This window comes from Plecotus auritus, assembly GCF_963455305.1.
Source record: "Plecotus auritus genome assembly, chromosome: 8".
In the NCBI taxonomy this organism is placed as follows: domain Eukaryota; kingdom Metazoa; phylum Chordata; class Mammalia; order Chiroptera; family Vespertilionidae; genus Plecotus; species Plecotus auritus.
Genome location: NC_137782.1, coordinates 115,373,106 through 115,400,236, shown reverse-complemented (window position 1 = coordinate 115,400,236; position 27,131 = coordinate 115,373,106). Strand labels below are relative to the sequence as shown.

The following is a 27,131-nucleotide window of genomic DNA, read 5'->3' as shown; positions in this document are numbered from 1 at the left end:
TCTTTCTGCCCACTTCTTAGGGAGGTACAACAGCCACTGCCAAAATTGGCAGAGCAGGAAGAGAGAAACCTGGCTCCAGGGTGGCGTCCCTGAGTCGCTGCCCCAGCACTGGGCTGCCTAGTTTGGGACTTCGTATAGTGTGAGGCGGACCAGCCCTGGAGGTTTGCCTGGGCTCAGAGCGTGAAGCTGGACATTTGAAGAGGGATCTTTGTCCTGCGGGCTGTCCCATGTGCTGCAGGACATTCAGCAGCATCCTGGCCTCTCCCACCACAGCCAGGAGCACAGCCAGGAGCACCTCCCTTCTCCTCCCCCAGGTCATGACAATCATAAACAAGATGGACAGTGTTACCCAGCCAGTGTGGGTCACTGGTTGAGCATCAACATATGAACCAGGAGGTCACAGTTCAATTACCTGTCAGGGCACATTCTCAGGAGCTGATTCGATCCCACTAGGCAGTGTGCAGGAGGCAGCCAATCAATGATTCTCTCTCATCATTGATGTTTCTCTCCCTCTCCCTCTCCCTCTCCCTCCCCCTCACCGTCACTCTTTCCCTCTCCCTTCCTCTATGAAATAAATAAAAAATAGATTGAATAAAAAACCAAAAGGATTGCCAGTGTGCCCTGGGGGGGCAAAATCTGTCCCCAACCCCTGCTGTGGCTGGAATTGCTGGTCTGAGCTACAGCTGAGGGATGAAACTGGTAACCCAGGAATCACTGCTGGATTCCCCAGACATGGCTGTGATCGTGGACTCTCCCTCTTGCAGGCAGGGGCTCCAGGGGAGGCATGGGCGCTCGAGGGCCTACCTCCTGGGCTTTCTCAGCCTTCAGGGTCTCTATGTCACTGAGCATCTGTTCTCTCTCCTCCACCAGCTCCTCACTCAGGGTCTCCAGATCCTGACTGGTCTGCTTTTCTTTTTCCATCTGGACCCGCAAGTCTTCAATCTGCAGAGCCAAAGACCCAGCCCGTGCAAAAGTCAGTTTCAGGAAGTGAACTTTGTTTTAAAGCAAACCTGCAACCTGTCAGCCCCACAGAACACTTTATCAGGCCTTTTCTGAAGGGAAAACCTTCCTGCTCACTTCTTGGGGAGGTACAACAGCCACTGCCAAGACTGCAGAGCAGGAAGGGAGAAGACTGGGCTGGGGTGGCATCCATGGGTCCCTACCCAAGCACTGGGCTGCCTACCCTGGGACTTCTTATACTGTGAGGCCGATCAACCCTGGAGGTTTGCCAGGGTTCTTAATGATGCTGGACATTTGGAATAGGATCATTCTTTGTCCTGCAGGCTGTCCCATGTGCAACAGGACATTTAGCAGCATTCTGGCCTCTCCCTACCAATGCCAGGAGCACTTCCTCTCTACTCTCCCAAGTCATCACCATCAAAAACAAGATTGCCAGTGTCCCTGGGGTCAATTACTGTCCCCACCCCCTGCTGTGGCTGGAATTGCTGGTCTGAGCTGCAGCTGAGGGAGGAAACTGGTAACCCAGGAATCACTGCTGGATTCCCAGGACATGGCTGTGATCCTGGACACGCCCTCTTGCAGGCAGGGGCACCAGGGGAGGCATGGGCGCTCGAGGGCCTACCTCCTGGGCTTTCTCAGCCTTCAGGGTCTCTATGTCACTGAGCAGCTGTTCTCTCTCCTCCACCAGCTCCTCACTCAGGGTCTCCAGATCCTGACTGGTCTGCTTTTCTTTTTCCATCTGGACCCGCAAGTCTTCAATCTGCAGAGCCAAAGACCCAGCCCATGCAAAAGTCAGTTTCAGGAAGTGAACTTTGTTTTAAAGCAAACCTGCAACCTGTCAGCCCCCCAGAACGCTTTATCAGGCCTTTTCTGAAGGGAAAACCTTCCTGCCCTTCTTGGGGAGGTACAACAGCCACTGCCAAGACTGCAGAGCAGGAAGGGAGAAGCCTGGGACCTGGGTGCTGTCCCTAAGCCGCTGCCCACGTCAGGCCTAGTTGTGCAGTGAGCTCCCCACACCCTTAACCATCAGCTCTCAGCCCAAAGCGTCTGCTTCCAGCTCATGGTAGAGAAAAAGCCATGGACACCAATAGGTCAACTTCCCTCCCAGCTTTCCACTGCTCACTCTCACTGCTTCCGTCTTAGGCCTTGTCCACTACTGTCCTGAGGATCCAGTCATATTCCTGGTGCCAACAGCCACCACTGGATGTCCTACAGGGACTTTACCCGGTTGGTGACAATCCTATTCATCCAGCTGCTCAGAGGTAACTTCTGCCATCTCTCTCCCTGCTCCCCCCTCCAAGTAAATGGGCCACCAAGGCCTGTCCTCGTTCCCCATGCGGCTCCCCCTCCACACCCCAATGCCGCCCAGGCCAGACCACCTCCGCCCTGCCTGCACGACTGCCCAATCAGCGGCCCGACACAGAGCTCTTCTGCAGGACCCACCAGTGCCCACTCCCTGAACATGAACGGCCTGGACCCGCAGGTCTCCCACTCTGTCTCTGATACCTGAACACCGTGATGGACGCAGCTTCCGATTCAGGATGGGACCTGAGGTGCGACTCCCAGGCGAGGCCCGTGCTGCTGTCCCTTCCCACTGACACCAAGCTCATGACCTCCCGGGAGGGGGAAAGGGTTGCTCCCTGCTAACAATGTGACCACGAGCGGGTTTCCGTAACTGACAGGGCCAGCAAGCAGCAGGCACGGGCACCCGCTTCTGTCAGGGGGAAGTGCTCAGCACACACCTGGCAGGTGGCAGGTCCAACTAGAGCTCACCCCGTGAGAGAGCGCCGGCCCCTCCCACCCTCAGAGCTTCTGACACGGTCCATCTGGGCTATGGCCCAAGAACCTGCATTTGGACTTGTGACCCTGATGCTGTTGGTTTGGGATGACGGCTCTAAAACTAACACAGAGGATCCCCACCATCGAAGATCAGGTGGTTCTCAGAGCTTTTAAACACCCCAGACCTCAGGCCATAGACTAGAACCTCTGGGGGCATGACCTTCAGACGCCCAGTGACCCAGTGAGCAGCAGGACCGAGAGCCTGCTCCTTCACCTGGCTGGCGGCGGCCTGTCACAGGTAGGTTTACAATCTCCAGGAAGGATCGCTGCTCTGATGCCAGCTCTGCCTACTTCTCCTGGGCCGAGGGCCGCCCTGCCTTATCTCACAGGTCTGGGCGCAGTCTCCAGACTCCTCCAGAAGCAGCAGGCAGCCAGCTTCTTCCCCATGATGGGGAGGGTCAGGCACAGTGGGGCTCATATTCGTGCCCTCACAGCACCCTGTTGGCACATCGAGCCCCCTGCCCCAACATGGGGACCCGAGGACGGGGCAGCTCCACCCAGACAGGGCCAACAGCAAAAGGCGCTTTAACGTGCCACGTATCTGAGTCTTTCTCACAAGTGAGAACATCTTTCTTCTCCTTCCTTATCACTGCCCCACTTCCTAGCACCAGGTCTGGGCTCAGTAGGGAGGCAGGCATCTGCCCTGCTGGCAGCCCCTGCTCCAGAGCCGGCCCTGAGGAGGAAGGCCCTGCGCAGCGGTCACTCACCCTCATTCAGAGAAGGGCAACGGCCCAGCGAGTCCAGTCATCTGCCCAGAGCCCCACAACGTGGATGCAGCAGAGCCGAACACACGGCAGTGGGCCGACCCAGGTCTGCTCTCTCAGTAGGGCCTGGGGTGTGTGGCCCCCCTTCCTCCAACTTTGTTTACCCCTCCCTGTCTTTTTTTTTTTTTTTTAAATAGATTTCATTGATTTTTTACAGAGAGGAAGGGAGATGGATAGAGAGTCAGAATCATCGATGAGAGAGAAACATCGATCTGCTGACTTCTGCACACCACCCACTGGGGATGTGCCCGCAACCAAGGTACCTGCCCTTGACTGGAATCGAACCTGGGACCCTTCAGTCCATAGGCCGATGCTCTATCCACTGAGCCACTGGTCAGGGCACCCCTCCCAGTCTTACTGTTAATCCATCTCCCCTGCCGCCCCTTTTCTTCCAGTGAAAGGAATGTTATGCCCAACCTTTGCATATCTGGCGTGGCTGCTTCTGGTCTGAAGATGTGACAGCCCCATGTCCCACCCTCCTCTGCTGGACACCCCCATCTTTCTCTGTCTGCTTCTTTTTGCCCTGAAACTGGAGCCCTCATTCCTGTCCTTCCCTAGAGGCCCTCCATTCCCCTAGGGAGAGCTCACTGGGCTGAGATGGGTTTCCGTCGACCCCAAAGCACCAGGCTTGGGCCTAGGGCTCCTGTGGGCAGGCTCCAGGTCCCCAGAGCACGCGGGTGCCAGGGGCCTGTCTATCAGCCCCTGTGCTGCGCTTGTGTTCCCACGATAGGCCCCAAAGGGCTGCCCCTCTTCCTCTCAAAACTAGGACTCCTGGCTGAAGGAATGAACGCTTAGGATGTCAATGCAAAGTGAGGGTGGGGGATGCACGTTCTCTAAGGTCCTCCCTTAGAGAAGGGTCTTGAGTTACAGGGAAGGACGTGAACTTTGGCAACTACGGTTTACACAGACCAAAGCGAGCCTACATCCTGGGCGACACTGGGCGGTGAGAGAGCTGAGCTGGCACCAGGGGCCTGGGACTCCGGGCCACCTGTCCTGGCTGAACCTTGTCCCTCCTTCTCAAACACCTCCCAGAGGTCCATGTTGTCTGGACATTTCCGAGGCTGGCCTGCCCTGGATCCAGGGAGCTCAATGTCGGGCCATGTCCCGTGACGTTTTTAGCTGATGGTGGAGACGCAAAATTGATCCAACATTAGGGAGGACCCATGATGCAGCCAGGCAGGAGCAGGCTGAGCAGGACAGGGAGGAGCAGCAGAAGGGCCTCCTGGCAGCAGACAAGGGAAGGCGCTGGTCTGGGAACTGCGGCCCCTCCTTCCCACCAGTGGCTCGGAGCCAAGACTGGCCTCCAAGGGCTGTGGCAGGATTGTCATGGTGTCCTACAGAGAAATGATCCCGAGAGGAAGCAGGGGATGGGACCCAAGAGACAAGGCTAAGGAGTCATGCGGGGAGGCGGCACCCCTGCCAGTCCCATGTGTGTTGAGGAGAGACCCGAGTGGACCCTGAGGGCAGGAGAAGCGTCAGTGGTCATCTGTCAGGCCTGCCAGAAGCTGGGCTGCAGGCTACAGCGCAGGCCTCTGGGGCTCACCCGTGAGGACCCGCCCCATTGAAGGTTCTTGTCTGTCTAAAGGTCAAGCCTTTCTATCTCGGCAGAGGTCGGCTGCCATTTAGAGACCTTCCCTGTGCCCAGCCCACGTGAATCTGACACCCAGACTGTCAGGTGGCTTCCCTGAGCTGTGTTGTGCAGAGAGACATGGCGTGAGGAGGGCTTCCTCCTGGCCCACAGACAGGACACACGGTGCCTCAAAGGACGAGAAGCATAAATCACCGAACCTCAGACGTCGCACAAGAGGCCTGGAGAAACCACTTCACAGGAGGAGGGGCGGTACCAAGCCTCACCCAGAGAGTTAGTTACAATGGGACCCAGGTCTCAGGTCTGCAGCCCATGTCCCTCCCGTTGCCAGGGCAGCCTCGGCATATGACGCTCGCAGGACCCTTGGACAGGTCAGGACAGACACCCAGACACCTGAAAGCACCAGTCCTGCCAGGCGGTCAGCAAGCAAGAAGGCCCTTGCGCCTCCCTCATCCGGAATCCGGCTACCTGTCAAGGTGTGCTCAGACCCCATGACGCAGCTGTGATACCCGCGGTGGCTACCTGTACTGAGGCCTCTGACCCAGAATGACCTGCACAGGGAGGCCGTCGCTAGCCTCTCAGGGCCCTTCTTCCCATGTGATTGGGGTCCTGGTAACTGCAGGATGAACCTGGCTGGTGAGCCTGTCTGTCCTCCCAGATGTCTGTCCTACTGCGCTACTGGGAAGACCTGGGTTTTCCAGAAAGGCAGTGCAGTCCAGCCATCTCTTCTTCCTCATCCCCTCTACCGAAAGGAGAGTGAGCACTGTGCTCCTGTCAGCAGCAGCCATGCCCTGAAACGGCCACCCGTGTCCTCCACACACGAGCGTGTCTTCCCTCGCTGCTTCTCCCCGGGCCCACCCGGTGTTTTCTGTTTTGTTTTGTTGTATGTTTTTAATATATTAACAACTAACAGTACAAAAATGCTATAGTTATTGAAAAGGATCCAAATATAAGAAGGAGTGAATTTGTGCAAACTAGTTCTATAATTAAAGGGAAACATCTTGGTACATAAAAGTTTTAACAGGATGTACAATTTTTTAAATCAGTAAGTGTGAAAGACTTAACTCTTTCAAATGTTCAAACAAAAAGACAGCAAGTACAATCCCTATAATAAAATGCACACATACCCGGGGCACGTTAAAAATTGTAAATTTTTAAAGTTTGAGTAATAGAGGCAGCACTTAAAGGCTTTGTGAACCTTTTCCCAAACAAGCATACTTCCAGTAAATCATGTTATCTGACTCTGCATTTGCGTTTTTGTTCTTCCTGAAAAGGAGAATTTACACTAACACTGAATTTTGAATTTAAAAAAGTACATTTAGAGATATTTAACTTTCTGATTGACTTCAGTTATTCAGTCAAACATGATTTAATGAGAAAGTTCTAATATTTTGGAATGAGATAGGAAGTGAAGATTTACACTTTATATCAAATTAGGGCAAAACTCAAAGAGCAAGACAATGAACTTACGTTCTCCATGAAGTTAAGCAATATGATTAATCCCAAACTTCACCAATAATGTTTCTCAAATGTTAGTAAAACCAATCACTGAAATTCCATTTTCTCATCTGTTAACAAAATACTAGTATATTTTAGACTACCAACTTGAATGTTTTCTATTATAGACACAAAATGTGATTCACTAATAAGCAGGTTCTTGCAATACAATAGATAATAGATCATTAAAATATTTGCTTTATGATACAACCAATAGATATAACATGTGTCTTCCTCAATTTCTAAAACGATTAGGAATTGTGGAACTTTCTTTTGCATAAAACACTTTCCTCTTCATGAAATCCTGAGGTGAAAGTCTATCAATGTAAAACTGTAATCACAAGTCTTCTCATTTCTGTATTAGACTATAGCTATATGTTTAAAAATTTTTATAAAGAAATGTGGCAACTTGTAAAACTGCTCTATACAGTTTTAACAAAACATTCCCAGACCAACTTGGTCCAAAGGACCTAGGATGACCCTATGAAAACAATGTCCTTTGAACACTTGTTAGCTCCAAGATGAATGCCACTTCCCAGCTCTACTGCTGTCTCTTCTGCTATCGTGGTCATGGCTCCAGCCATCGCGATTCCTGTCTGCATAGAAGTCATCACCTCTGTGTCCTCTCTAATGCTGCTCACGACTGAGTGTGTCTGTCTACTAGGGAGGGACGAGGACTCTGCCTGGCTTTACGCAGTGATGATGGTGTATCTTGACGCCATTGGGAGCTTGGAGACTTGTTATAACTATGATTGTGTGATTGAACTGATGGGGAAAATCCTGATTGATCAAGATGTGGAGAACCAAATTTCCCACCATATGACCTCTGTCTCAAAACGTTCATCCCTGCTTGTTTCTGAAAATTTTCTGGAGAAGAGAAAGTTCTCTGAATGACCTGTGGTGATGGAGTCATGTTATCCACAGTCCTTTCATGTCTGTTAGGAGATGGAGAGGCAGGGCTTGAATTTCCAACATGATGCTGGGAATATGACAAACTAACCTCCTGCGAGGCATGGCTGCTCCCTGATCTAAACTGAAAGTTGATGGGCCTTCCAAAAAGGCTTATTCCATTAAGGAGATTCATGGCCTAAGGAACAGACACTTCCTGTTTGAAATTCACAAATGCAAACTGCTTTGGTTTACCATCCTTATCTGTGGGAATTTTCACTTGGATCACTGGCCCAGCCTGCTGGAAAGGCTGGGAAAGGAGCTCCTGGGTCACTTTAGTGTCTAGGATGCCCACTAAGAGAGTAGGATCCACTTCCGGGGCCGCCGCCCCCATCTCGGCGTCGCCCCCTCCCGGAGAGGCCGAGGGGTCCTGGCTGAGGCTCCCACTGCGCACTCTCCAAAGCTCATGTCCTCGCGCTCCCAGGCCCAGGCGTCACCCACGTAAAGGTCCTTCAGGCTCTCTCCCACCTGGTGTCAACGTGCACTGACGGAGTGCGCAAGCTTCGAGGAGAATGCTGGTTGAAGGCCATGTCTCCCAGGAAGGCTCGCGGGGCAGGCCGTGTCCACGCTGGACATGGGCTGCACTGACCTGGGAGCACGGAGGCCTCCCTGGTCCCAGGGACGTGAGGCAGATACAGCGGCCGCGTTTGAAGATGGCCCTGAACCACGAGTCCCTGTGCCTGGGCGACCAAGGGAATAGGCTGGCCCATCACACTCCCCTCAATGGCCATAGTCCACTGGCTTCAGCACTGGCGAAGGTCTCTGGAGACAGCGCCCTCCTGGCCAGGCCCAAGGTGACCCACCGGGGACCTCCTCCTCTGCAGACGACATGGCCAGGCGTCTGGACCAGAGCACTGAGTGACTGACAGCGGCCGGGGCCCACCTTGCTCAGTGAAGCAAAGGGACACAGAGGTGTGGTGCCAAGGCCACGAGGCGAGATTCTCCCTGTACCTGACCCGGGTGCGGAACTAGACCTGCCGCGGAGCTCATGGTGCAGGACGCTGCGAGGGTGACCCTGCAGCTGTGTGACCCTGGCCCGCATTTCGGCCCCGCCCGGTGCTTCCCAACAGGGCGCTGCTCTCCTTTCCTTAGGCACTTACCACGAGCTGGACCCTTTTCCTGAACTGACTCACACCATCCTCACCACACCTACTAGGGGGGTACATCGTTAACCCATTTCACAGATGAAGGCAGTGAGGCACACAGAGGTCCATTGGGTGCGATATCACTGCTGCAGGTGTTTGAGAGTAGAAATTTTTGAGAATGCTTCCTCCTAGTTGACTTAGCCTTGAGTCCCATCTGTACCTCACAAAATAGCCTTGCAAGATAGAATACTGTCAGCTTTCTGAAGAACAGCATGACCCTGTAAATAACATGGTCATCAATAACATGACCCTGACATTACTTAGGAAAAACTGTTTTGTCTTAAATTGTTTGCTCTGCAAAAACAAGATGTGGTAAATGTGCTTAAAAGCGGTCCTGCACAGAGTCGGGGCTGCTCTCTAGACTCCCTGTGTGGAGAAAGGCAGAGCAGTAACCGGCCGGCTAATAAAGGCTCCCTAAATTTTAATTTGGTCTGGACTACAGTGGTCGTTCACTCGCGTTCGCTCTACAACACAGGGACACACATGCTGCCTCACGACGTCTCTCCAGGAGGACTCCTGCCCTCCTCCCATAATGGTGGCTACACTGGACCCTGCCTTTCCCCCAGCTGCACCTGCTCACAGACTCCTGGGTGCTCCCTCTGGCCACTTCCATGCCCCTAGGTTCCAGACACCACCCACGGGTACCTGCTTGCTGAGCTGCTGGTTCTCCTTCTCCAGCTCCCTGTGCAGGAGGCTGCTCTCCTGCAGGGTCAGGGCGGCGTCCCGCAGCCCCTGGATGGTGCCCTGGAGGCTCTGCTTCTCTTTGTCCAGCTTCAGGAAACAGCTGGAGGCTGAAGAGCAAAGTGGAGTCAGAGCCCAGAGTCCAGGGGCCTCAGCTTCTGCTCTCTGCCCCTGGCCCTGAGATGGCCATAACCCTGATTCCTCGGTTTGGGGGGCCGGTATGGTCAGATGGATGCCCTCCCTTTTTTCCAGGGTGCTGTTGTTGTCTGCATCTGAGGGCTCCTCGGGAGGTTATGGCCCCTCTGCTGCTCAGCTAGGTTTATTAGGGAAACAACCAGAGTGTAAGCAGAAAGCAGGTTGCGGTGGAGAAGCCAATGCAAAAATTGAAGAGTGTGGAACAGCTGGCACCACTTTTTACAAAGTTATAACCTGACCATCAAGTCAAGGATTTCAGAAACTAACAGAGATGGCAAAGAGAGTGCGTTCTCTGTGCCAGCCTCAGAGTGGGGGGAGTCCGGGTGGCTCAGCCGAGGGTGTAGGGGGGCACGATCATTGTCCTGCATGTCTGTGGGTGGTAGAGGCCATGTACTCGCCATCTCAGGGTGAGGCCCTTCAGACAGAGATTTCATTTTGTCCATTCACAATTGCATTGAAAAAGAATGAGACAGTATATCTAAGTTGCTTTAAAAATTCTAAGCGAAATGAAAACATAAGGTAAAGCCAGAAAAAGGCAGATTTCCTCCGTTGCTTTGAAACAGCTTGAATGCAGAACAGAAAAAGGAGCGCAGACCTGAGGAGAATGGGAGTTCTAGGCCCCTCCCTGCCACCAGCAGGTGCGTGACTTTGGCTAAGTCCCGGGTCTTGTTCAGGAGGAAAACATGAATGCATGAGGGGTCAGGGTTGTTCCCTCAGCTGTCCCTCCAGGGCCACACACTCAGCCCTGGGAGCCTTATCACACTGTACTGCTAATAGGGCAGCTCACGAGCACCCCAAGAAGCATAGCAGTGTGTATCTTTGGGTAAGACAAGAGCGATAAGAACAGCCATCCTTTGTTGGCACCCCGTGGGCCAGGCACAGCCTAACGCTTCACTGTCTCCTCACAAGATACCCATAGCAATCCTGTGAGGCAGCTTCATTGCCCCCATTTTGCAGATAAGAAAACTGAGGTTTAGGAGAAGTCACCTGGCTAACAAGTAGAGGAGCCAGGACTTTAAACCAGGCCTTTCCTACTCAAGAAGCCACCACACCAACCACACCAAAGTGCATTCACGCTTTGTTCGTGAGCTGCCAGCTAAGCAGTAGGAGTTGGGAACACCAAGAAGGAGTCAGTCAGTGACCTGAAATGGCTCACAGGCTACACTGAGCATCTGACTCAGGGAGGCTTTCCAACCCCATCAGCCACCCTGGTCCCTAACAGAAGCACATTTGGTCTGAGCCAGTCCCTGACAGCCGCACTGCTTCTGTGTCCCACCAGGGGGCAGTGGTGCTCCCCAGGAACCTGAACTCCCAGAGCCTGGGTTCCCAGGAGGGGGAGACACCAAACCACAGAAAGAACTAACTCCCACACAGACTCCTAGTTCAATGAACTGATTTTAGGCTTGGAACGGATGGGAGACCTTGAAGAGAAGGAATACCTAGCTGCTTTCAACAGCCTTTGCATGACGCTGAGGAATGTTGCTCAGAATTGAAAAGCAGCCCCTCCCCAAACCAGCCACAGGCCCTCCTGACTCTGCAGAGCTCGAAGCATTCACAGGCACTCTCAGGTGCACGCATATGATTGTTGGACAGGGGAACTGGCTTGTTGTTTGCCAGGTGCTGAGGCTCCTGCTGTACTGTCTGCCGCCCCACCCACCTTCTCTAGCCAACCCCACACCTCCTCTGGGGGCAAATGCCAGAGGGAGAGGAAGAGGCCTGGGTCTCCTGAACAGCAGCCCCTGAGCAGCCCCTGCCCAGGAAGAAGGAGAGCAAACTAAACCCATCTGCCTGATTATGAAAGCAATGGAGGAAACCATGCCCCGGGGGCAACTATAATGGGGTTTAGTGACCACTGGGGATGTCTCCTGCATCCAGAGTTTCCAGTGCTCCAGGGAGAGATCTGAGTGTCAGCATGCTGTCACCTGGAAGCTCCTGGGCCTGGCCGAATGGGAACTGATAAATCTGGCAACACTTCTTTGCATTTCATGTGCTGACTTCAAGGCTGCCAGGTCCTTCATGTTCTTGGGAGAACTGCAATGAAACAGTTCCAAATGGCCCTTGGATAAAACCCTATTTACTTGGGCTGAGCATGGGCTGACACATATGATGAGCCAAGGGCTCAGCTCCCTGGGTGAGGGAGAAGCCAAACAGTCAGCTGTTCTTGGAGAAGGCCCTTGGTATCCATTGAAGTGTAATTGTCTTCAATCAGGCTGGCTCCCAGGCACCAGGGGCTGCTGCCTACCCTCTGACAGCTGCTCCAGCTCCCAGCGCAGGTGGCCCGACTCCTCCACACTCTGCCACTGTGCAGCCTTGAGGGCCAAGTTCTCCTCCCGCAGCTCCTCAAGGTGTTTCTGGTCTGTGTACTGGGTCTAGGACAAAAAGGGTGTGGTCTGGTGAGGATGCGGCCTGGGGCACGCTCTGGACAGGCCCCAGCCCCCGTGCATCTGCCCTCATTTCCTCAGGATGAAGGGCCTCCATGCCCCTGATCACTTCCAAAAACACAGCTGCACAGAAATGACCCCAACACTCAGCCCAGCTATGAGACTTACAACCACTAGAAGGTATGTTGACCCAGTGACCTAGGGGATGAAGACACCCGAGGTCTCTGAGCCGTGTCTGAACAAAGTGACGTACAGCACAGGGCTTTAAAGCAAGCGCTATGATGGTGGCAGCTCTGTGGCCCCTTAGCAGGCCTAACGCCTTGGAAAGGCCATAGGGACTCACACAGCACAGCTCAACCCACACCATAAATGCCAGCAGAGACCCATTTTGCAACAGATGCCCACATCCATCCATCCTCACAGGAAAGCAACACAGCATCAGGCCCTCTCTGCGTTGGGACCCTTAAGTGGTGCCCACTCAAGCCGCTGAGCTTAGCAAGCGACTCTCCGCCGTCAGCGGGTCACTGTGTCGGCAGCAGCACCAACCCAGTAGCTGAACATCAGAGAAGGGCACAACATGAACCTGAAACTGGCCCTCTCTGTGTTACACGTGGCGACAACAGCCTGTCCTACCAACTGTAGGTGGCGCAGCTTCGATTTCAGCTGCATGTTGTCGTCCTCAAGCTCATACAGCTTATCGATCCGGGACCGAGCGACAGTCAGCTGCTCCTGGAGAATGCCCTTGGTGTCCATTAAAGTATAATTGTCTTCAATCAGCTCCTGGTCAGCAAGAACACACACGAGAGCCATCTGGTTAAGGCCCCTGGTCATGACGACAGCGCTTCCAGGCACCTGGACCCAAACCAACAACCTAGGGATGACTCTGCTGCCGCGGGAAGTTCTGTCTCCGCTTTTGAGCCCCTGCCCTTCTCCATGAGGCCAGGCCAGATGGGAAAATCCCCAAAGCAAGACACCATTTAAATTCAGGAGAAAACACTGTGAGAGCGTCTGACATGTACAGCCTCGGGTGGTGGGAAGAGTGCACCTGCTGACAGGTGTGGGACTTGGCTGAGCCCCACTCTTTAACAAGGAAGGGGTGGGGCTGAGAGTCAGTCCTGGGTTTCAGGGCTGAGTCTAGGCCCCTCAACTCAACAGTCACTCCACTGATCTGGGTCCTAAAACAAAATTCAGATGAGCTTTTGTTCAATATGCAGTTCCTATTTGAACATTTCACACACCGGCTCTCAGCAGTTTCCTGGAAATGAGGGGTCTGTAAGACACAACAAACAAGTACTATGGCCTCTGTGTGTCAGGCACATGCTGAGTATGGAGCACACTCCTTCCCCAGTGCCCAGCACACACAGAGGAGCCGTTCAGCTCATTCCCCTCATCCCTGGTCCTGCCCCCGGAGCCCTCCCAGCGCCACACACTGTCTTAAGGGGCTGAGTCTCCCCTGAATGCCCTCACAGTTTGTGAGCACCCCTACATAGGGACATGTCTGTTTTTCTCAGGGAGCAGTTTTCCAATGCTTGCCCCACTCATGGGTTCTAACAACTGGGCATGGGCCAGTAGCTCCTGCTTATCTATCACGTGTTCATTTCCCCGCACAGAAACCATGCACCTACCGCCAGTGGACACGGTTCTGGTCAAAGCCTGGCAGCGGGAAGGGCATGGTCACTGACTCTGGCTTCTCCTGGCTGCCCGCTCTCTGCCTGTCCCCAGCCCTGAACTCGGTGCTCTCTGCACATTCACTCTTCACAGCAGCCCCCAGAGGGAGGCAGGGACAGTCCCTTCCTACATACGAAGAGGCTGCCTTCGGTCAATTAAGGAATGAGCCCCAAGTCACAAAGCCAGCCAGGGGTGAAGCTGGGCTTGAACTCAGGCTGGAGAGCTCCAGACCTGTCTCTTCACTGCCCTCAGCGGCCTGCACCCCATCCTTAAGGATCCCGCGTGGGTAAGGAGCCCCGACTACTACCAGAGATGTGAGCCGGAGCACATGGAGGGGCTTCAAGCAGGAAGAAGGCTAAGCTCTCCCGCTTTGGCCACTGCCTCCAGCATTCTGATCTAGTGTTCCAGCCGGTCTACCCACCAGTCCTTGCCAGTATCACCATCCTCCCAGGCCCTGAGCTCCCATAGCACAGCCTGCCCCTTCACATTTACAACCAACTCCTACACAGCCTTCAAATCCCAGCTGGAATAGCACCCTCTGAGAAGGACTTCAACTCTACTCTGTCCCACCCACTGAGTCAGGTGCTGTGCACCCAGAGAGCCTACTAGGAGCAAAACACAGAGCTGGCCTGTCCCCCACCCCAGGCTAGTTCTGCAGGGCAGGACTATGCACTTCTGTTCTCGTGGGGCTCCCAGAAGTGTTCAAAGACACTTGTCAGCTGAATCACACCATGAGGGGGAATCAGAGGTGCCATGTGAGTTGGGCCCTGAAGGACCTGGAGACAGGCAGGGATGGACAAGTGTCCAGAAGCAGAGTACAGCGTGGAACTAGATGATTTATAGCTACTATTCCCATGTGCCCCATGTATTAGGCAGCAGAAATATCTAAACTTGCTTTGCACAGCCCACTACCGAGAAGTGAGAGACCAGACCCCAGGAAGCTGTGCCCGAGTCCTAAAGTGACAAAGGCTGGGCCTGGAAGAGGCAGAGAGTGTGAGACCACCAGACTTGAGGCCGATCTTAAACCCAACTCCTACCTGCCTTGCCACCACCCATTCTGCCCCTCCCTGCACAGTCGAATCCAGGGGCCCCATCTGTGGATAGAACTCCCCGGGATAAGCTCACTAGAAACGTGTTCCTATCGATGCCACACGGTGCCAGTGCACGAGGCGCTCAGAGGCGCCTGGACCACCACTCCTGTGATGGCCGGGGACAAGGCTTGCCCCACACCCAGCAAGTGGAGTGAGAGCTGGGACTGTGCCTGCCGAGCGTCCGCCTCTCAGAGCAAGCCCTGCCCAGGAAGCTAAGTGCCATCCCTCTCGGAGGGGCAGAGACAGGCCCAGCTGGCCCTCACCTGCTCAGGACGCTCATGGCACCTGCACGTCTGCCCTCCGGTATCGGGAATTTCAGCCAAGGACAAAGCATGGGACCAGAGGGACCTTCCAGGCACTCTCTCTCCACCCCGGCCCCTGGCAGCAGAGGTGGGACTGTTTGCAAAGGGAAGTCAAGGACCACCGGTGCACCCCCACTTCCCACTGTGCCTAGGGGTGCCCAGGCCTCTCTCCTCATGTTGGGGCCCTGACACCCTCCCCTTTTATGTGCTTTTCAGTGCTGACACTGGACGGTCTCTCGGGGAGGGCATCCGGGCCGTATGTGGCTCCCCCTGTACCCATAGGAGAGCCCCTGCCTGGTGGGTGTCCACATGACAGTCGTGCTCGGCTCTCTGCTCCACTGACCATCACACCCGACACTGTCACCATTCCAAAAGAGACAAAACCTCTGATCCCCCATCCTTCTCCCCAGGCTGCAAGTCTTTTCATGCTGAGATGGTTTTTACGTGACTTGTGGGGTCTCTACCAAGTGCCTTGTGTGTGCCAGCCCCAGGCATGCAGTCGGACAGGACCCTGCCCCTGCCCCTGCCCTCAGGGGCTTGAGCTGCACTCAGGAAACCTGTCCCAGCAGGGCTGAGGGAGGCCTGCGCATGGCCTGCAGGGCTGTTGGAACCACTGCCATGTAAGCCTGCGGGCGCGAGCACTGTCCTCACTCCTCCCTGGGCCCTGGCGCACGGGCCTTGGAGAACAGTGGGACTCATCCTCTATGTGGCCTGGCCTCCACGGACCACGCTGTTTCTCTTGTAATTCATTTACTAATGCCAAGTTTAAGGCATTATTAGTTTCACAGCAAAATTATTAATCGATATGAAAAATGTTGCTGCTGTTATTCAGAGGCACGCATCTTGAGAACATGGAAAAGGGGTTCCCATGAGAAACTCTGCAAAAGCCCAGAAGCTCCGAGTGCAGGGAGCGAGTCTTGCTTTGTGATCAATCCCCTGCTCCTGGCCCAGGGCTTGGCACCACACAGGCCTTCAGTCACCGCCTCTGCATGACTGAGTGAGGCTGCTTGGACAGGCCCAGAAAAGACACAGAGACAGAGGCTGAGCCCTGAAACCCACCCCCATCCACAGGGCAGAGTGTCGGCTGAGATGTGGGGGCTGCGGAGGCAGCAGCCTAGGGAAGCTTGCACATGACCTTCCACAACCCTCCCACCTGTGGCATTTCCAGTGATTGAGGGTGCCCGTGCCCCACACCTGTCTGTGCTGCAGATGGATGCCCTTCATCACCAGCAGGGCCAGGGGACCATTTCCAGGACTAAGCCAAGAGCTGGCCTCCCACCCCCACCCCTGCCTGGGCCAGGCTGCTTTGGCACAGCACCCAGGGCGCCTTCTCCCCCGGGACTAGGGGAGCGAGCCACCAACATTCCTGGGGAATAGACACACCCTGAACCTAGTCCATCCCCAACCGCTACCACTTGGCCCAGGGACCCCGGGGCCTGTCTGCAGCAGGAGAGCATGTTGAGGTCTCCGGCCAAACCGCCTGCCCCCAGCGCACCTGCCTACCAGCAGCGTGGCCGGGAGAGGGACAGCCTGTGCTGATAGACCTGTGTTCCCCTCACAAGCTTCCTGCTGGAAATGGTATGATTTCCTACATCCAGCAGGCCCCTCAGTGTGCGCTGACATCCTGATTTCACCCAGCTCCCTCCTACTGCCTCCAAATGCCGGCTCAGCAGAGGAGGCAACCTTCCCAAATCCTCAAAGAGAGGGTCTGGAACCCGCTGTTGACGCGAAGCAGTCGGATGTGTGTTCAGAGCGTCAATAACCCTGCCTGGGTCTTGATTCAGTCCCCCCTTAGCCCTAACACCCTCCCCTGAACGAACTCATAACCTCAGGATCCGAGTAGGCTACACCACAGAGAGCTTAATATGGGACTTGCCCAAATACCAGGTATCTAACCTCTTTCATTGTAAAAACCTCACAGACTAGTATAGTTATCTCTGTTTTACAGATGAGGAAATAGTCCTGGTAAGATTTAGCCACAGAAATTACAAGGAGTCTTAAAAAAAAAAATTAGTGACTAGAAAGTCATCACTGTGGCATGAAGGAGGAGAAGAAAAAGCCCTAAAAGAATGAGGGCCCTTCAACCACATTCCCAACCCTGTTCTTTCCACCAACAGAGGAAGCCCAGGGGTCGTGCAGACAAGTTGGGGTGCAGGGAGAGGGCCAGCTGGGGAGGCATCGCTGCCCCTCTCCCCTCTTCCAGGACACAAGTTCCCAGGCGGGGCTCACCTTCATGCGGGCTGCATAGAAGTCTACATCTTTCTGCGTCTGCCTGAGGCCCATCGCCTCCCTCTCTAGCCTCTCCACGCGGCTCGCCTTCTCCCTCAGGGAGTCCAGCTCAGACAGGGCGACACGAGCAGACTGGGCGCTGGCCGCCAGCTTCATGTTCTGGGAGGTGGGCAAAGGCAGGGGACCTGGCTCAGGGCACCCTCGGGGCTGGGGAAGGCCCAGGTCCCTGCAGCCCCAGGAGAAGGCAGGAGCGGCCAGGCTGGTCCATGCGCAGGCCCCTGAGTGAGGCCCCACATGCTGTCACTGAAGCATGTCACCCCACAGCAGCTCCCAGGACAACTGGCTCTCAGGCAGCGCTGCTTTGAGCGAGAAGGAGAGAGCCCCCAGGTCACATTCCAGGACCTAGGGCCACGGTGACTGGGGCACCCTAGCCCCCCAGCCACCCCTATAGGACAGGCCTCCCGCTCACATCACGATGGGCCTCCTGCAGCTCCAGCAGCAGCTGGTCCACCTCATGCCTGGTGTCCACCAGCTGCTCCGTCTTCTTCTCCCTGGGGGTGATGGGAGGACGTGGTGAGGGCTTCCTCAGAAACACCTGGAAAGCCCACCACCTGTGAGACCCCAGAGGGGAAGGAGAGGGGACCTGGCTTCTGGGCGTGAGGAGGGCGTCTGCACCCGGGGCTGCAAAAATGCTCCTGACTCCAAGGTGAGCTTTAAGTTTTCAATGCCTGCTCTCAGAACAATCACAGACCTGAGCTTTCCTCTGAGGGTGCGGGACAGGGAAGGAGCCCCCGGAGCCATTCACCCTCCACAGCCAGGCAGGCAGCGAGGCCCACTGGTGGGTAAGTGAAGGCAGGCAACTCCCAAGATACCAGGCATGGTGCCATCACCAGCTGCAGGAAAGGGGGAGCAGGCCCACCAGACAGGACAGGAAAGTCACATCCTCCCTCCAGCCAAGAGCACCCACACTGGGCCAGAGGGTGAGCAGCAGACTGCTGCTCTGAGCCTGCCATGTCTGGACTGGCAGGAGCCCTAAAGGCCCAGCAGAACCCTGCTGTGCAGGCCCAGGGAGGGGAAGGGAGGGAGCGGGCTACCTAGGGCCCAACAGGGACCAGGCTCAAAGCAGAGCTCAGTCACTCCCGGGTACTTGTGAGAGCGCCCCCGTTTGCTGCCCCGCATGGCAGTGAACCACATGTGCTAGCAGGTGTGATGACACAGGGCACAAGGGCAGAAAGAACTGCGTCACTGGGGGACTCACAGCTCCTTCCTGACGCCGCGCAGCCTGGCCGTGGTGTCCGCCAGCTCCACGGCCAGGTGCTGTGTGTCCTCGCTGGGGCGGCTGCTGGTGTCCCGCTCCAGGGTCAGGGTCACGATCAGCTACAGAGGGCAGACAGAGGGGTCTCACCAGTGTGTTCCTGTGCCTGGCACAGAGCCCGCACTACAACTTGCTGAAGAATGACCAAAAGATGGAAGAAGTAAAAGAGTAGATGCCACGCTAGGAGGGAGGCAGGAGAAAGGTGGGGGGAGGGGGTGGTTAAAATGCGAGGATATATTTAGTGAGACAGCAGGGCCAAGTGAATGGAGCAGGGCCCCCAAGCTCAACTTCTGTCCTCATGCAGGTGTATGGAAGGGGACTGGGCCCTGCAGGGAAAGTGCCCTCGCCCTGCCCCCAAGGGAAATGGTCCAGGGGGACAGGCAGTGTGCATGCCTGAGAGGAAGTCAGGATGAGGAGCCAGGCCCATAACTAGGGCCTCAGGCCCAAACCCCTCCCCACCTGTCCCCCAGCTGCTGGGCCACCTGCAAACACACCTCCCTGCAACTGTCTCGCTCATCCACGAGCCTCCTGAGGTGAAACGCCATGTTCCTCGAGAGGGACTGCAGCTCCTCCAGGGCCATGTCTGGGACCTCCAACCACTGCAGGTCAAACAGGCTCTCCTGGTGGTGGGTCACCTGGGGGCACACAGGGGCACGGTGCTGTGGAGGCCGGGCTGGGAGCAGCTGTGGGGTCCCTGAGAGCACCCACCTCCCAAGGCCACGCCCCCTGAGACCTAGGCCTACTCTCCCACAGCTGACCCCCCTCACTGACATTATTAACCCTCAGCCACTACGTTTCTGTGGGGGGCAGGGAGGTGCCTCAGCAAGCTCAGCCACACTGTGCAGGGAGCTCTTTACTCACACACCACTGCTGTGTCACCCTAGTTCAAGGAGGACACTGACTTCACACCAGACAGCACTCCTCACAGTGTGGGAGCTCCCTAACTGTCCCCGGGGATTTCAGTCACGCACCATCCATGTATCACACAAAGAAGGTGAGCCTTGGGAGGGGAGGGTGAGGAGGGATAGCATCTTATTTCTTAAAATAGAATCTAATGCGAAGATGGCAACACATTAGAACGCTTCTGTCAGAATGTTGGGTCCATGACCGTCTTATGTTACTTTTTGAGGAAACATTTCATAACCTGAAGTACTTTTCAGGTGAGCCTGTATCTCCTCCCCACAGGCCACGCAGGCCCACCTGGTTTCCCCTTTCTGCCAGGTATGAGCGCAGGCCCCAGCCTCATCCTCACTGGGCAGCCTCTCCTCCAACTGCCAACATCACCTTCTTCAACCCAGGGACAGGCCCTTGACGGGGAATCAAACCTGCAACCCTTTGGTCTGCAGTCCAACACTCTAACCACTGAGCAAAACCATCTAGGGCCTGACCTCACCTTCTTAACCTGAGCCCCCAGACCAGCCCGAGGAGGCAGGTCTGTTTCCAGTCCGTGTCTTCTCAGTGTGGGAAGGTGGGTGTTAGTGCACTCAGTCCTCAAGAGGGGAAACAAATGGCAATCCACTGAGTGAGGTGCACCAACAAAGGTCTTACATTTCCCAGAGGGGCAAATGGAGGGGGAGAGCACCTCAAAAACCCTGCTACCCTGCTCGGCTGGTTTCACTAAGTGGTTTGAGTGTCAGCCTGGGGAACAAAGGTTCTCAGGCTAAATTCTCAGTCAAAGGCACATACCTCAGTTGGTGCTTTGATCCTGGCCCCTTGTGGTAGGCAACCAGTTGATGTCGCTCTCTGACATCAATGTCTCTCTCTCACCTCCCTCAGCCCTTTTCCTGCTTCCTTTTCACTCTTTCTAAAAATCAATGGAAAAATACCCTGGGGTGAGGATTTTTAAAAAAGCAGAATGGTCTTCAGGCTAACAGGTGGCAGCTCACCATCATGAATGGCTGAGCCTATTTAGGTCAATACTCACTTCCCCTCCACTTCCACCAGTTGCTTCCCTCTCCCGCTCCAGTGCTGACTCAGCACCCAGCACCCACGGTGCCTGGGGCTGGGTGCCCATCAGCCCAGCCTGTCCCTGGTGCCAGCCTGAGGTGCTGTGTTCACCGGCCCCTGCCAGCCCCACACCTGCTCCTAGGTGCTCCTGCTCATGTCTTTTTCATGCCTTTATCTCATCTGTCCAATCAGACTGAAGGCTGAACCACATCTCCTAAATTAACTAAATCATACAAGGCTTCTTCTGGAGGAGTGGGGGTGGGATGTCAGGGAAATACACTTTCAGGTTGGTGGCTGCCCCACAGGCCCGGTTTCCAGGGAAACCACTTCTCTGCTGTGACCACCTCTGCCAAGGTCCATTGCAGAGGGGCTGCCCTCAAGTGCAGAGCCCTCCCTCCCCCACCTCAGGGCCGAGTCTGCAGAGACAGCCCTTCTGGGACTTGGCAGCCTGTGTCTCTGCCAGGTCACTGACAGAAACAGAGACCCTTTCCCCTGGAAGATCAGCCATGGGAAGCAGAGCCACATGGGCCAGAACACATTTCAGGGTAAATAAAATTCTGAGCCCAACCCCCTTGACAGTACTTAAAACCAGCCTGGCTCCATATTAGGCAAGAACAGGAGACAAACGGAGGCTTGATTTGGGTGTTGAAAATTTTTTTTTTTTTTTAATTTTTACCCCCATTTTGTTTTAGCTTGCTAATAACTACCTTTCCAAACAGGTTCAACATGTCTGGTGTGTGAAACCTAAAATTAGGAAATTCACTAGTGGGTGATGTAGTCTTTAAACTTTCCCTTGGGATTGAGAGCCTGCCTCCTGGTTGCCACCGGAGTGGGGGTCCACGGCTGAGCCCCACAAAGCCAGCCACACACCTACCTCCCGGATATGGGCCATGATCCCGGCCTGGGTCTCAATGTCCAGCTGTTGGATTTTTTCAATAAACTCCCCTTTCCTGTCGCACTGCGGAGGTAACACGTGTTAATGGAAGCATTCTGCAAGTGAGGCAACCTGGGCCCACCACAGCCACAGAAATAGTTTCCATATGACCGGCCCACCAGCCCCTGGCTTCCTCCTTTATAACCAAGAACTTGTCCTCCCTCCCATCCCTTAGACAGAGGTTTCTCTAGAAGTTGCTCTGACTACCCACAGCGGAATCACCAGGGGTACTTGTTTTCAAAAAGCCCATCAGGTTGAAAACGCTGGCAGTGAAGCACAGAAATCTGCACGTTAAACAAGCTCCAGTGACTCTTAAACCAGATAAGGTCAAGAGCACCAGGGATGACAACCTTCATCTTCAAAGGCCCGGATGGTAGAAACATCACAGAGTCTGAGGGCTATTTAGTCTCAGCTCTGCCATTGTGCTGTGCCAGCAGCCAGAGATAATACATGAAGAATCGAGTGGGGCCCTGTGCCCATGAAAGTTTTTTTTTTTTCCAAAATCAGGAGTGGGTCAGATGGGGCCCCCGGCTAGATGGGGAACAAAGGTTCTCAGGTTTTGGTCTAGGTGTTCCTATACCGGGGACAATTTGCTAAGGGCACCCAGGGCTGAGGAATCCCCACTTGCTTCTTGCCAAAGGTGCCCTGGGACTAGAATCAGCTACCACCTAATGAGTGGTCCCTTCTCTCAGGAAGCCGGGACATGTCATGTTGGACTGAAGGCAGCTTCCCTCCTACCTCAGTCACTATGGGGAGTTTGTCTCCACAAACCCACACACAAGATGGCAAGGGCAGGCCCCTTCCACCCTTGCCCAAGCCCTACCTGGACAGCACAGCCCAGCATCAGCACCAGCATCTTCTTCATTTCCTCCATACTCTTTGCTAAATCAAAAGAACAACATATTTAAATAGACTCATCTCCTCATAAAATCTCACAAGCGATATACCACTCTGCTGTTGGGGGGAAAATTATATAAGCTAAAATAAATCATTTCAACTTGGGTGTACCCCGCCACCTGTTTCTACGTATGGGCTTGTATATTATTTAAGCCAAATGAGAATTTTGTACATAACTATTTGTGGTCCTTTCCCACTCAAATATGTCATAAATGTCTTCCCATGATAATCCATGAACTTCAACATCAGCATCTCTTGTTAGTATGTGCAGGAAGCAAGCCCAATGGCAGAGAGGTGTCTCCGGAGGAAGTGCAGAGTGGGCGCTAACATGAGGTGCACACAACTCTACCTGTTCATCGTGCAGCACTACAAATAGACAAGCCCCAGACGCATCCCCCAGCTTCACGCAGCCCACATCCTGCACATCCGTCCCGCCGCTGTGGGGAAGCACGGGACTTGGTTGGAAAGTCTGTAAGGAGGATTCTCCAAAAGGTTGGGGACCTCTGGGGGCACCTTGCCAAAGGAGGCAGCCTTGCCTTGACTTTTCCTAACAAGTCTGATCCCCCAGGGTTTTTTGCTAGAATTTCTATGTTGAGTCTTTAAAGACCAGCCCTTGTAGAAGCACATACTTTCTCAAGGATGCTTACCTTGCTAATTGTATCTAGAGGTTCCTTTTAGTTCCAGCTGTTATGACAATAAAAGCCAAAGGAGGCAGGCGAACAGGGTACTTGGCGATAGCCAAGTAGTGCCTTAGCCTCTCTTTCACAGAAGCGTGTGTTACAGTCATCATTCATCCGCTCAGGGTCTGCCTGCAGCCCCGGCACACCCCCTCCTCCTCCTGTTTCTCAGTGTCAGTGTTTGGCTGGAGGCTTCCAAAGAAAACCCCAGATAACATACAGATATCACTTTTGATCATCTCATACTTACTTTGCACAAAGGCTACAAATTTACTCAACCAACTTCCTTCCAGAGGCTCAAGTTTTCAGTGTTTTAATCTAAATGATGCTAAACAACATCTTAGTGGTTAGGTTCTTTGGTTTTTAGAAGAAAGAAGAGCAATTCATTTTTTAAAAATATTTTTAGAGGAAAGGGAGAGAAAGACAAACTCGGTCTGCTCACCCACTCTTTCCCTAGCTTGAGACAGAGCCGGAAACCCAGGCATGTGCCCTAACCAGGAATCAAACCAGCAACTTTTTGGTGCACAGGACGATGTCCAACCAACTGACCCACACAGGCCAGGGCTTAGAGCAGGGCTGGGGAATGTCCGGCCGGAGGGCCATATCAGGCCCCAAAATCATTTGGCCTGGCCCTCCCAAAGCATTAGGAGTGAGTTAATCAAATGTTTGACTAAATATAGCAGCTAATTTTTAAGTTGATAATTTTGTATGGCCCAGGAATGATATCATACATACCCACATGGCCCTTGGCAGAGAAAAGGTTCTCCTCCCCTGGCTGCTGGTGTAAAGCAGATTCTTATTTACCTCTTTAGGGAAAGTTCATTCTTTGAACTTCTCCTACTGCCAAATTGCCGGGCAGAAAGGCTTTTACTATTTCACTCTCTCACAACCAACATATGATAAGCCCGATTTCAGACCCACACTAAAACTATCATACTGCTCCTTCTCAGCTCTGCCAATCAGACAGGACAAAAAAAATTACATTTCATCACTGTACACTGTCTCCTTAATTGATTATGCATCTCCATGTACTTATGAGTGCCAGCCACTTAGATCAACAGCATCAGAATACTGGGCTCTAGACCTGGCTGGTTACCAGGAGCAGTATGATCCCACCAAGCTGTACCCTGTCCCCCAGCCTCAGTTCCCATCTCTGAAATGGAGACAGCTGGCCTGGGTGATGTGCAGAGTGGTTTGGGGGTAAAAAAAGTTCTCTAGCTTTCTAGCTTTCTCATCATATCCTGTTCTACTTGGGGAGAAGGAATGTGCCAGAAATACATAGCATTGTTTTCTTGGAAGACTTACCCACACCCCCTTGCACTGTGCTAAATGGCCCAAGGTACCACCAACGACCCCTGGGATGAAGGAACCAAATTCATGTCCCAGGAATGAGTGTTGTGCTTTATTTCAGTTCCTTGCCTGTAAGGTGTATATGGAGTAATAGATGACCTCATCCTAATAGCTCTCAAATGAGAAATAGCTAAAAACAACCTTTCCTGTGATGAAGACACTATGGTTGAGTCTCAGAACTGGGGGCTAGACATTCACTAACCTAAACTGCACCCTCCTTGCCATCTCCCAGCCTGAAGAAGGGTGGGAGGGATGAGGGCTGGACCACAGGGTGCCCATGGACCATCCAGATCCCACTCTTAACAATATGCTCAATAAGGGTGGGTGCTGCAGATCCATCTACTACACACAAAGACTTCCCTTTGCTGATAAGTGTAGAACTTCCTCAGTGTTTAAAATGGAATAATTTCAAAGACTTGTGATTGTTATTTCACTTGAGGCATTTCATTTGGCCCCAAGGGCTCCAATCCATTGTCATTCAGAAATATAATCACCACCCTGACTCACTTCTCTATTCATGCTGAGCTGATGATCAGCCACATTTCAGTTTTTATTAAAAAAATGAAAGGGAATGAGCATAGGAGTGTAAAAGCCCCCAATCAGTCCCACCAAAACCTTTCCATGGCCACAGTGCTCTCACCCACCAGCCCATGTGCCCATGTGACCGTCCCACCCGCCCCCCAAATCTGTCCCCAGATGACAGACAAGTGCTTCTTGTAAGCCCTTTGGTAGATATTACAGGCACAGAACCTCCCAGCCATCGCCAGCTCCTCTTCCTACAGTGATTCACCTCTCCCAGGCTTGTATATGCTGCTGTAGCCAGCAGAGAGCTGACATCCGGGGAGAAAGTGTTTGGAGGGCGTAGAGCAGCAGAAAAAGAAGGCAGAGTTCATGCAGAAAATCTTGATGTTCACGGCAAACGGTCTAAGTGTACCATATTTTAGAATAACTCCAACAGGTCTGAGGGTCCATTTTCCCAGCCACCGCAGAGGAAAACAGCATTAAAAGTGGAAACACGTGTAGGATAGGCCCGCTGCTAGTAGCAAGAGCATAGGCAAGGAGGAGACTAGAAACCCTGTACATACAGACACACACAGATACACACAGACACATATGAGCTTAATCTATCGTCTAAGGCGGCTCAAGGAAAGAGCAGAGTTCCACTCCGTCAGCACCAGCAGTTACACACAGTGACAAGCATGAGCCATTTATTCATTCATTCTATTCATTCATTCACACCCATCAGGCATCAAGAAAATACTAAATCTGATCCAGAGCATTGTTAGAAAAGTATGGAAGTCCTGTTTGCTAAGTTTTGTTAATGCCATGGGGCAGGGGGAGGTTTTAAAGGTAGAGAATTAATTTTAGAAAAATCTTCATGGAAACAATGATTTAAAAGGGGCTTTGGGGCAATAAACAGGGCACTAGGAGATTCAGGTGGAGCAGTGCTGTGTTTGTTCTCACCAGGGTGAGTGGATGAAAACGTGTGTTGCAAACAAAGGCCTCCTGTGACTGTTTTCCCTACACAGATTCCTATGAAACTTGAGAGAGAGAGAGAGGAGAGACGTTCTCTAATTTCTTATGGGAGGCTGATTTCTCTCAGAACTTCAGGAGTAAGAAAAACTGCTATTTTCCTAAATCTACCAGACTGTGGGATTTGAATAGTTTCAAACACACAAAAGACTCTCTAGTGGGTCCCTGCCAGTGAGATTGGCTCAGTGACGGTTAAGCAGGCAAAGAAGAAACAAACCTACAGACAGCCCCCTTCCAGGCACCCATGTGTTCTGGCTGCTGCGAGCTTTGTCTTAATCAACACAGTCCTCTGCCTCAGACCAAGAAAATCAACAATGCACAAAATCTGGAAAGCGCCCAGGGAACCTGGAAGAAGGGCCTCTAGTCTGCAGTGAGGTCAGGCAAGGCTTCTTAAAGGAAGTGACCTCTGAGCTGAGAACCACAGGGTGAGGGGGGAGAGTTAGGACACAGTGAGCGAGAGCGTTGCAGGCACAGGAACAGCACATGCAAAGGCCCAGAGGTAAGAGAACATGGTGCTTGTTCCAGAGCCGTGGTGCAGGCAGACCCACAGGATGTGGCGGGAGGAGATCCGCCCCCTTGTTTAACTCCCCAGGGAGACACCTGACAAGCATGAATTAACTCTGACTTTCTGGAAGATGTCCAGGAGCACATTTCATTCGGTCTTTCAAGGTCACAGGGAGTGTCTGAGGCTAGGAAGTGGAACCCTTGCCCTCTCGGGCCTCAGGGAGCAGTGGCAGACATGCCCGGACTTCCTGCTGAGACCCACCACGGACTGAAAAGGGCATCACAGGGTCCTCGTGGAAGAGAGATATGAGTTCCTCCAGAGATTCTTCCTTTCTTACCAAAAGGTCCCCACCTGTGAAGGTGGCCCTGACTCCACATTTACTGAGGAGGAGAGACCCCCAGAGAGGCCACATATGACTCGGCCCCTAAGCCCACCAAAGCAGGGGCCTTGGCTTCATGCCCAGAGGAACAAACCCATCCTTTAAAATCTCACCGGGATGATCCTGTGTTTTGCTGCCTCCCAGCTGGCAGCCAGAGCTCTGTGTCCAACAGCTGTCCAGAGCCACTGGCACTGGCCAAGCTCATGGGGGGGGGGGGGGCGCGGGGGTGGCTTTCACTCACCAGACAGCAGGTCTTTGCCAATCATCAAAACATCTGGCAAGCTCATTACGATCCACTGCTGCAGA

General features: G+C 53.6%; 1 protein-coding gene and 1 pseudogene across 2 annotated transcripts in view; one reads left to right on the top strand and one right to left on the bottom strand.

Moving 5' to 3' along the window:
• The window catches only part of LOC308256652 (protein Daple-like), a gene marked incomplete at both ends in the record, with an annotated part of 320,027 nt that overhangs the window by 166,152 nt on the left and 126,744 nt on the right, over positions 1-27,131 (top strand). The gene's annotated exons all lie outside the window — the stretch shown is intronic.
• On the bottom strand, positions 7,159-7,930 carry LOC308255852 (RNA-binding protein 7-like; annotated as a pseudogene). Its single transcript has one exon. The product of its transcript is annotated as an RNA-binding protein 7-like (transcript).